General features: G+C 37.0%; 1 non-coding gene across 1 annotated transcript; it reads right to left on the bottom strand.

The window, feature by feature from the left end:
* Positions 1 to 9,698: 9,698 nt before the first annotated feature.
* Positions 9,699 to 9,774, bottom strand: LOC120363495 (small nucleolar RNA SNORD66). The gene has a single exon (XR_005579039.1). It is a non-coding gene; the product is annotated as a small nucleolar RNA SNORD66 (small nucleolar RNA).
* Positions 9,775 to 12,042: the final 2,268 nt, after the last annotated feature.

Raw genomic sequence — 12,042 nt, 5'->3', positions numbered from 1 at the left:
ATCTTGGGCAGTCAATCATGCCGCATGGAGCAGGAGCCCTCAAGCTGAGGATATCGGATAGAGTGAAGAAAATACTATAAACTGTAAATCAAAGATGATGTCTAGTTTATGAGAATTTTGCCTGAAGACACATTTTTATTCCCAAAAGCCTCTTTTCTAAAGCATTTATTACAGATCCTAATTCCTCTTGCAAACTTAGTTAATACTCATGGATATCTTTTGCATACAGAGCAGGGCACCTGCAGTCAAAACTGCTGTGAATGTCTGGCAAGTGCAGAGCAGAGTGGAGTTGGTTACAGAGAGGAAGGCGGACAGCTGAGCAGTATGTGCTTCCTAAACTAAGTGCAACAAAATGTCCATTCTGGGAGCCTTTCTTGATATCCCGTGTCTTAAGACCATCTTCTTATGACCAGCAGCTGGAAAGCTTTTACCTCAGGATAAGGTATTCCTCTACATTCTCTAAAAGGCAACTTCATGACCATTTTGAAATAATTAGAACACATTTGCTTTTATCCATATCAGGTTTCTTCAAGGCAGTGTTTATTTCGTTTATATTTCTGAAGTTTTCTGGCTTGGTTTCACTTGACAGTCAACATCCTTGGCCTCCTCTTGTCTCAGCATGTTTAAATTGAGACGGTGCTCGTTCTTGCTTTCTTAAGAGCTCTCGCCAAGTCACTGGGCAGTGTTTTGTTCATCTTCTTTCTGGGATTCCCCAGTAGATACATGTCCTGATCCTCCCAATTAGTCAAAAATAAACAATTCACTGTCTTTATGTATGAAATGCATCGTTTTCGTATACAAAGCTATCTAATATAGATGCCTTCCCGATGGCTGGAAAAATCAGGTTACTAGGACTACCAAAAGTGTCATTAATCCTTCTGTATTCCAAGTTCCAAATAGAAATATGGTTCATTAATTCTTAAGTCCACTGGCAAGGTTCTCCCTCCTCGACATGATTGCCTGTCACATTCTGTTACAAGAGAATTCCGTATACCGATAGTTCTACATCCTAGTTTTTGGCCCGCTGATTTTAAGCAAAATTTTAAATGAACAAATTCTAAATTGATGGAGGCATATGAGAGTTTCTTGAAATAAATTTTGACCTAGATAGGAAAAAAAAAGTGTTATCCTGTGCGATATTCCACATTTGTCCAGCTCTCAGAATGGCATATACATTAAATTCACCCATAAAGAAAACAGTTCTGGAACCAAAACTACCATCTCCACTCACCACCCTTTACCATCATAATATTTGCTTTGCTCATTTTGTATTCACCATATGCTGCCACTTTATTGTTAAATTTGTTTCCTTTTCTCTGTTGGATCATATCCGTGTTAAATCCAAGGCCTTTGAGAGTGCCAGGAATTACCTTTTTTATATTAGTTCTTTGAATTCCCAGTGCAGATTTGATTACCCTAAGCCTGCTTGGCACTCAGAATTACCTATGTGCATGAGATTGTGCTGCTGATAGACAGACTTGATATGAAACTCTGGCCTAAGGTGATGGAAGTTAGTGAAAGGAAAAACCTGTCCACTGACTCGTTGTAAACAACCCCTTAGGAATTTTATTCTGCAGCTGACTCATCCAAGAGGGAAAACCACTCCTAGCTTTAGGTAAAGCCTTGTCCTACCTTTCCCCAGCCTGGACTCCTTGAGCTGAGATACTGAAAGGGCCCAGGACTCTGTGTACAGAGAGACATTCTGAAATTTTCATCAGAAGCCCCTAGAGAAGTGATGAGATATTTGCTTGAACTATTTTAAAGAGTTAAAATGGAAGGACCAAAATCATAGGCTGAGGGTTGTCTAGTGTGTGAAGAGTCAGTTTAATTACTTCAGTTTACCAAAGTATCATACACTTTTATTCTACTGCAGGAATGTCAGGTTTCAGAGTTCAGTCTTTCCACTCCTGCATTCTGCACTTTTCCTTCTTTCAGTGGAATTTCTCTCAGATTCTCTATTTCTACATGCTTTCTCTCTCCTGCTCATCTTTTTTCCCATTCCATGTCCAAAAGCCTTCCTTAAATATTAGCTATTAACTCATGCTAAAGAACAAATAATAACAGCCATATATGGTGAATATGAGTTACATATATAATATTTAAACATAAGAAACAAGATTAAAACTGTTACTGTGAATTCCATGAATTAACATACAAGAATGCAGTTAGGTTGAGAGGTTTTAACCAAGACCCCTAACATAGTACAAAGTAGGCAATAACTTCCCTGCCTAGTCTAATCTTTAAAGGGATGATAAATATGGGAAAATATATAATTACTATCTGAAAATCAGAGCATTCTAACAGAGTGATGTAATGCAAAGAGCCACTCTAGATTCCAATAATTCCATATCAAATTAGTGAGGTCATTTTTAGATTCCCTTATTTTAATATAAAATTCAGATTTAGTGACTCACTAACCACATAAGATCCTATATCTTGCCTATAACAAACAATCTTTCATCCATTTTATGAAGAAATGGGAGATTTTTACTCACTAGGCCTTTGAGAGGTCATGGGGCAGTGTTTATCAACCATGGTCTCCTACACACTGCAATGTTCTTAAAATAGTAGTAACGGTTTGAACAGTCCCTTTATGTTAAGCACCGTTCTAACCACTGTGAATACAGTACATGCTCATCTAGCAGGGCTTAGAAAAATTTTTACAAAGAATGTCCAAAACTATTTTGCCATGAAGAATTTTTTTTAAATCCTGCAAAAAGAAAGCATTCTCAATTATTTGCATTCCAGTATACTTCTCTTAGAAGAAAACGTTTATTTCCCTATGTTCTTTTATTCATGTATGTTATGTAGGAGAGTTATTACCTGTCATTAGTTGGTGATGGAAAACAGGCTGAGGATCCCGGCAAAAGTAACACTAGGTGGAAATATATCATCACCCTCAGGAAGCTTCCACTTTAGGAATGTAGGCATCGAACAAGCAATTTTATGTATAGTATGTCAGCCATGAGCTGAGATATGATCAAGGTTTAATGAGACTTCAGAAACGTCAGCTTTACTGACATCTTGCTTGCTGGATCAACATATCTACATGCTACCCACGGACCATTTTTATGAGGACATCATACAGATCCCTCAATGTCAAGCTGGCCAAAATCAATTTTATCATTTCCCTCTAACCTGATTCTTCTTTGCTTTGGTGAAGTTTTTCAGTTTGGCTAGGCCAGGAATCTGTGGTTGTCCTTGACTCCTCCCTTTCTATCAAAAACACCCTGACTAATATTCTATCTGTTAAACATCTCTTATAGTCATGTAATCATCATAATTTTTACTTCATTTGTTGTTTTTACTACTACTGTCATTCATAGGACCTTACTTCAAACCCATATAATTTCTTTCCTAAATTAAATGAGCCATTAACCTGTTCCCACAACTCTGTAGCAGCACTCCCACTTTTGATACTGCTCTCAGAGTAATCATTCTAGGATGCAGAACCAACCATATCACTGAACTGGTGAATCTATAAATAATATCTTCACTTCAAGGTAACATAGCCAGGCCTTTTCTGCACTGTCCTCTGCCTAACTCTAGTCCTGTCGTCCATAAATTCCTTTCCAGTCATTTTTAATCATTGTTCATTAATCTCTCCCTTTTTTGAATTTTTACCCGTTTTTGTCTTCTGCAAGAAATGCCGTTCCCCACTTCTTAAACTGTCTAGGTCCTCTTCATCCTTTAAGAATCAGTTTAGGAATATTCTCTTGATAAACTTACCTGTCTAAAACTGGGCATTTATGTGTTCCTATAGTGCTCTGAGCTTAACTGGGTTGCAGAGCTTACTACCCTGTACCACACATGACAAATTACTTGCTTATGCCCTAAATTCAATTCTAGTGACTCTCTGAGGACAAGGACCAGGAATTGTTATTCTTTTGCATATTCAGGTTTAGGAAGAGTGACTGTTACCTAGTAAACTCTCAATGCATATTTGTTGAATAATCATATAAATAAATGAATTGCTGACATAGGGCACAATAGTTGCTATCTAGCACTATATTCCAGGAGAATAGATTCTTTCTGAAGGAAAAGTCGTAATAGTAAAAATTATCCAAAAGACATTGAGAAAGAATTGTATTTTAAACTAGCATCATGTGCATGAAATATTTTTGGCAACTACTTTTAGTGAAACTGAGTAGGTTTTAGAATTAGCAATCCCAAATCCCATTCCATTCATCTTGCTAAAATAAGAAAACATTTTTTTTTTGGAACCTGATATGATTTGGACATGTTCCCACCCACATCTCATCTTGAATTGTAGCTCCCATAATTCCCACGTGTTGTGAGAGGGACCTGGTGGAAGATAATTGAGTCATGGAGCAGTTTCCCCCCTACTGTTCTGGTGGTAGTGAATAAATCTCACAAGACTGATGATTTTGTAATCATAATCAAAGAGGGACTTCCTCTTTCACTTGGTTCTCATTCTCTCTTGCCTGCTGCCATGTAAGAAGTGCCTTTCACCTTCTACCATGATTGTGAAACCTCTTCAGCCATGTGGAAATGTGAGTCCATTAAACCTCTTTTAAAAAAAAAAAAACAAACAAACAACTTACCCAGTCTCCGGTATGTCTTTATTAGCAGCATGAAAATATACTAATACAGAATGATACCAAACCCTATTTGCACAAGAGTCAAAATGATTCTCAGTACTTGGTTGGTTGTACAACATGCCCTCATCATTGGCTTCCACTTTGTCATCAGAAGCAGCTTAAAGTGTTGAGCATTTATTTACCAGTATTTATGAGTTGGTGTGTCTAACTTTGGGAAAAGCATTATCATTATCCTCCACCTTACACTACACCCTCAAGGAATATATTGCTGTCCTCTCTACCTTGAATGCCTTTCCTACAGATGCCCACATAGCTTATTCCCTCATTTGCTTCAGATCTTCCTGAAATGTCATCTTCTCAGTGAGAAGTCCTCTTCTGATTCTTGCTAACATATTTCCCTAACACATTCATCACAATGCTCACCTATTTCTCATATAATATATGTTTACTTGTATTTCTGCTTTACCATTCATATCCTTCATTAGAATATAAACTCCACGAGGACAAAGTTCTTTGCTTTGTTATGTGTTTTTTCTTCAGTTCTTGGGATACTTATCAGCATTTAGTAAGTGTTTGATAATTATTTCTTGAATGAATGAGTGAATAATCCAGCATCTGAACTGAGATCTGTTTATATAATGTATGCCAGGTTTTGTTTGACCTTGGTGGTGATGAAAAAGGTGGGTGATTGTATTAATAAAATTGCTTCTTTCATTTCCTAATGCTTGCTACTTTTTCACATCCTGGGTACATTCCTTCCATCCCATGTCTGTAATTATTTGATCCCTCTTTGATGGAAGTCAGTCACCAAGTGCTTGAAGTTTGGTAAACTTCCTAGCCTACTCAGACAAGTGGGATTACAGTATTTGAATAAAAAATAATATGAATAGCTTTACAGCCTTTGCTTGATCTTGTTTTCCTAACTGTCAAGATCTTCCTTTCCAAAATCAGTGTGTTCTATTGCCCCTAATTTACCTAATAGATGACCTGCCAGGTGCTAAGTGACAGGGCTGAACAGTGATATCATCTCAAGTGGCTTTCATCCAACATCCTGCCTCTGCCCTGCAGAGCCTTTCTCCTCTTCCCTCTCACCTTCCTGTTTCTATTGTCTACATGCAGGTTCTATCTAAAGTGTCAAACAACTGTTTGATTCCATCAGTAAACATTTCAGAAATACATTATTTAAATGTGTTTGTTATACATTGACAAAACAGCCAAATGACATAATTTAGAAAATTTTAACCAATAGTGTAGGTTTTCACATTAACATAGAAGTAAAAGCTGTAAGTTGAGAATTGCATGTCCAGGAGTAGTAGGCAAGAGGATCTCACCCCAGAGCATCTATTTTTAATTTTTGGAACCTCACAAACTTGCAAATGTTTTACTTTAGGGAAAATCTACCATGAGTCTAAATTATAGGAAGAGAATGAAAGAGAATGGAAAATACTGAACAGACTAACACACCCTACTTGGGAAATTACTCAACACTTTGCTAATTAGGGCCATATTTTATTAGAAACAAAAGTGAAAATCACAGAGCACAGGCATTTTTATATCAGTATCTTTCTACTGGAAAGCTCATTGCTCAGTTAATATCTATCACACTGCACTAATAACTTTCTGCAAGTAGCAGGCAGTGGTTAAGAAGGGAAAAGTGGGAGCTGAAACAATGCCAGAGTGTTAACAGAATATCTGTGGTGCCCTGGTGAATCCCAGATTTAAAAAAAAGTTTCTCAGTATTTCCAGGAATTAAGTACCCATCTTCAATATAAATTTTGAGAACTAAGTGTAGTGGTAACAAAGGAAATTTAATTCATTTTAAAAGAGCATGCATCCCCTGTCTGAAATTACTAGGTTTAAAGGGATGAACTGGAGATTTCTGAACATACAGAGACATTCATTTGCCTTTTCCAAGAGACATACCCCAGCTTAATCACCTCTTATATTTTTTAACTTGTTATATTCCCCACTTTAGTAGATAGAATCCCATATGATTCTTCCCTTGCTTGTAAATTGCATGTCAGTTGTTCACTGTGCTTATGTCTCATTTCCTTTATTGTGTTAGGAACTAAGCAGCAGTATGTTCTCTCCTCACCCTGTGCCTCTCCACCCATCCAGGACTGTGCTGTGCATGGTGTGCAGTCAGAAATGCCTATTGAATGAACTTCTTGTCTATGTTGATCCTATTAACCAGATAATTGCCTAATCTCCACTTGGCTTTGTGCTCTATAGGCACAACATAACAGGTGAAGTGAATAAAAGCTCTCTTCAAGCAAATACTCTCATGAATGGGGTCTTTTTTTCAGAGGGCATGGTCGCCTGTACCTCTGGAAGACAATGTTCATCTCACACCAATGAGCAGATTAGACCCAGAGCAAAGTTGACCCAAAAGATCAGATTTAGTATCAACACAAACAAACGTTTATAGAGGACAAGTCGGGAAGTGGGGCAGGGGAGTCTGTGTATCCAACAGGACTTTCCCCTTCTATCGCCACTTTTCTTGGAACAAACATCCGAACCACAGACATTCCAATCACCTTCTACATTGTTTATCTGGGCTGAGGCAAAACTCAATAAGATCGATTCCAAGTTACGGAGCCCGATATACGGAGACGGACAACTGTGGTATGAATGCAAAAAAATTAAAGAAGAGGAGAAAGAGGACCAATGCTAGCACATATGCAAAAAGTAGATAAACAGTTGGACAAAGTCACAAATTTTGGGGGAATAATCCACCTCTCAACAGAGCTTTTGCATTTGAAACTCTGAGTTAATCAGACAGTTAACCAGCATTTCATGGGACGTTCTGCTATTACTGAGGGTCAAGAGTATTCACTTGAAGAAAGTTATTTCAAGCAGCTACCTGCATGTCTGATATCCCAACCTTTGATACATAAAAATATAAATATGTGACATATCATAATATTTTCATATTGGGTAACTACAGAGAATACTTTGGCAAGGGTGCTTAATCTAAAATGTTCAATTTTAATCAGTTTGAACTATGGTCTGTCTTTCTGTGAACTGAAAGCCACCAATCAATTTTCCTTTATCTTTTTTTCTGTTTTTCTTACCCAAGGCAATGCCTTTTGTAAAAGGGTATTTATTTTTAATGGATTTTTTAATGAATTTTTCAGTCAAGCTATTAATAATGCCATTAATTATAGGCAGCTTGTATTAAAGTGCACGCTGGCCTCTTAATCCTGACCCCCAGCTATTGGCTTGCAGCTAATCCAGCCTGGTGCTTGGCAGAGAAGGGCAGGCCTCAGCCAGCGGCTGCTAGGAAACAGGATGGGAAAGGCAGAACGGAGGGATAAGAGGGAGGAGGGGACGAATAGATGTTTCGTCTCTTCTTTGCCAGAGGGCCTAAAGTTTAAAGCCAGATGATGTGTGAGTGGGGTGGGATAATCCCACGGATGCCATGCAAGCACTTAGGAAGAACTTCCCACTGGAAGGGCTTTGCTCTGCCTTCAAGGCCTGGCCGGTTTGATAACCCCACAGGAACACTGTGCTCCCTTACCTGAGGCGGTTATGTGCGACTGCCTCGGCTCCAATCTGCTTAAATCGACCAGACAGAAGCCTCAGCCACATAATGGATTCGGATCTCTAGCTTTCTTTCCTTCACCACCCCATCTTCCCAGTGTTAGGAAAAGTGTTTTAATTACCATTTGCTTTCAAGATAATTAAATGTTCCAGGATTTCATCCTTTAGTGAAAATACTGCTGTGTGCTCACAGGGATGAGTATGTTGTGTTATTTTTAAGACTGTTGGCAGGTAGTACAAGTAAACTATTAGGTTTTGGTGAGTAAGGCGCAAGCTTTGGGTGTATGGGTTTCTTTTGTTTGTTGTTATGGTTGACGTGGTGAGTGTCTTCTGAAAGAATGACTGAAGTTGATAGAAAAAAAAAAAAGGTGGCTTCAAGGGACTATACAGCCCAAACTGGAGAAAGGACATATGAACAGTAACATTAGAAAATAGTGAAAGTAGCCATACAAGGCTGAATATGTTTTTTTAACATGATCACGAGACAAAAAGGAAAATAGGAACTTGTGGGTCATTCTGGCGGCAACTTACTTTGTCTTTCAAAAGTGAGTGGTTGCGTGTAATTGGTATGAGAGAAAATATTACTTCTAATAACAAATCCTTTCTAATCAAAATAAATAATAATAATACTAGTGGCATGGGTCTATAAAGGACAATGTTCTTAGCTATTTTCTGGTATAATGATTTTGACATAAACCAAGGTGAAACTTCACTTTCAGTTATACTCAAAACAAGTCTAGGTCCAATCCTACAAAGAAATGAGAAAATTTTAAGGAGTTGATTTCATATGGGATTATAATAAATATTTATATGATATATAGCAATAGAAGTATTTCAGGGAGAACTGACTTCAGAACCAATTGATTCATTAATGACATTTTACTTTTATTTTTTTCAACTATAAGCATTATCAGATTCTCACCTGCCTAAAAGGATTTCTACCATTAAAAATAGAACAGAATATTAATTTGTTGTTTTTAATAGCACAAATTGGGAAAGAATCATTGCATTTGATTAAATTACTTCTTCATTAACCAACGTACATGTTATGTCTGTCATTGGTCTGGGACTGTGACAAATTTTGATAATAGAGTGATAACAAAAAACAGCGTGGTCCTACTCTAACAGAGCGTAAAGTGAATGAAGGTACCCTTGGAAATGCCAGCCTCTCAAAAATAATCCCTCCAATCCATACAGGAAATGACAGCAAACGAAGGTCTTGATGCTATGCAGATCAAAGTCCACCACTAAGGCAACTATCAAAGTGTTTTTATAAAGGAATACTGGAGAGTCCAATATCAACAGCATGAAAAATGACTTGCTTCCTCCATAATGTCTATCTTTGATTAGTCTAAAATATTTTTGGTATGGTTAAGAGTATGGATCTATCTGATAATACAGAGTTATCATATGGATGAGTTTCATGGGAAGATAATTTACTCCCACTGGGAGCTGGGCTTTAAGATCTGCCTACGACATCAGTTTCAGAGCTCACCCTTGCCAGGAAATATAAAGAAATTCCCGTTCTTGTTCATCGTTATTTTGCCTCTGTCCATAATCCATTTTTCTTTCTTTTTTTTTTTTTTGTCTTTTTTTCTCCCTTCTTCAGTTCCATCACGGTTTCTCAGTGGCCCAGAGAGGTGGCACTAACAGGAAGTCATCAGAGGACCATGATCCTTTAAGCTCTTAATGGTCAAGCCACAGCATGAACAGAGTAAGCAGAAATGTTCTTTATATCCCCTAATAGTATCCCCATTTTTATTATTTTCTTAGCATATGGAAGAATTTGACTTACGATTTCAGAGGATAAGCAGTGTTCCTCTGTTTATTACCAATAGCTCATATGCTCGATTCCCCACCAAACTCTAAGTTCTTGGGAGAGAAAACTGTGCCTTTCTGTCTTCTGAGTGTTTTCAGTCAAGTGCAAGTGAACGGCACAGCTGGCACCCAGGGCATCTGTTAAGTGAATAAGAGAATGAATGGGGGAAATAAAAAAGAAATGAATGTAAATTAAGATGCGAAACAATTTTAATTTTATTCTCAAGAAAACTGATTCTCATTGAAGTATCATTGTACATTTGATCCCCTTATTCCTTATTTTGACCCCAATTTAGCAATCACAAGCTAGATAAACTTGAGCATGTTATTTAATGTCACCAATATTTTTTTGTTTCCTTGTCCTTAAAATGGGAATAAAAATACTTGCTTCCCAAAGTAATGCAACTTATTGAATGAGAAGTACTATAAAAAAGCATGTGGGGGAGCTCAGTACATGACAATAAGGTTATTATTGTACTTGCTGCTACCTGACAGTGCATGATTGAAACTATGCCACAATGGAATTCTTTTAAGGTGTTCTTTCCAGAACAATAGCTGTGACTGACCATTCCTTGATTTAGCTCCTATGCTTATTATTGTGTATGCTTGATGTAGCTGGAGATTAGATCTCATTGTACATTATATTACTATAATAGATTATAAATCTTAAAGCCAGTGTCATGCAATGAAGAAATTCAAGGGCAAGAAGAATCCTTACCTAAATATTACTTGAAGCCATCTGAGTTTCTTGTAAATTTCCACATGCTTAAAAATATTTGAACTAATTTTTTGAATTTCAGAGGCTTAATGTTACTTATAGTGTATCAGGGTTCAGATTCAAAATCAGTCTTAGCTGGGACAAACCTGAATATCCTAATCAGGTTACTGTCATTCTGCTACTTGACTGGAGATTATACAGAGAATCCATGTAATTTTAATTTTGTGAGCACCTGACCTGAAACTCACTAAAGGAATACTCTGTATTCACATTCAATATAGATAGGCATTCTTTCTACTAAATTTATAGACTTGTAAATTGTGTCATTAAACAAGTGGGAGACTGGGAGAGTAGAGTGTAATTAGATATGAGATCTCAGGCTCAAGATATTATGGGGAAGATGTTGCAGTTGAAGTGTCTGTTAGTTTAGGTGTCGTGAGGTATTTGTTTTCTTTGTTCTTGTGATCTGTATTCACTAAAAATTTCTAAAATTTCCAGAACAAATGAAACCACAAATTATGTTGCAACATTTTCTAGCTGGTTTTGAGTTTTTTGGTGACTGATTATATTTATAACCCTTCATCTATGTGGAAGATATTGTCATTTTATACACTGTAAAGCCATTGCAGAATACACATTCCACACTTATTTAAAATAAGTCAGGCATGAGATAAATTCTACTAAGATAAGATTGAGAAGAATCTAATAATTTCACTGATGGATACAAAATAAAACACAAATTTTTTTTGGTATATCAAGTTTGGAATTATTAGAAATGGCTTTAAGAAGCTTAATTTTCTTTCTTCTTATAACCCCCCCCAACACACACACACACACACACACACACACATACCCATCTCCAAGTAAATAGCACACAAAAAAATCCATTTTCTGTCTGAAGAAGAAAGTTGCCTACATTTAGAGATGGTATCTTATATGAAAGTCATGGCAATACTTTTAGCCATGCCTCATTGTTCACACTTCCTTGTTCAATATGCCAGGCCATTTTATAAGATGGGGTGGAACAATTCCTTGATTTCATATAGTACTTCACATACAGTTTACAAAGTCCCTTACATTCATTTCTTCTTATTCAGTGATAACCTTATGCAGTAGAGACAAAAGGGATTGTTATCACCATTTTTAGATCAGGAAATTGAGGTTTTGGAAATTCAAATGATGCCCACAATCCTACAAGTCTGCAAGTGTCAGAATGAGGATTTGATCTCAGATCATCTGAATCCGTAACTATTTCCACTTTCCATCACGCCAAGCACACCACGGTACTTGATGTTAGTAGAAGTTAACTTACTTCCTACAGTGTGTGAACAAAGCTATGACAGAAACTGAGTTCATAAGTTGAATTATATAGTATCAAAGTTTTCTTTCAACCTACAGCAT

The sequence above is a fragment of the Saimiri boliviensis genome, chromosome 4 (genome assembly GCF_048565385.1).
Source record: "Saimiri boliviensis isolate mSaiBol1 chromosome 4, mSaiBol1.pri, whole genome shotgun sequence".
In the NCBI taxonomy this organism is placed as follows: Eukaryota; Metazoa; Chordata; class Mammalia; order Primates; family Cebidae; genus Saimiri; species Saimiri boliviensis.
The sequence above is the reverse complement of the archived record's forward strand: the minus strand, read 5'-3'. Positions and strand labels throughout refer to the sequence as shown.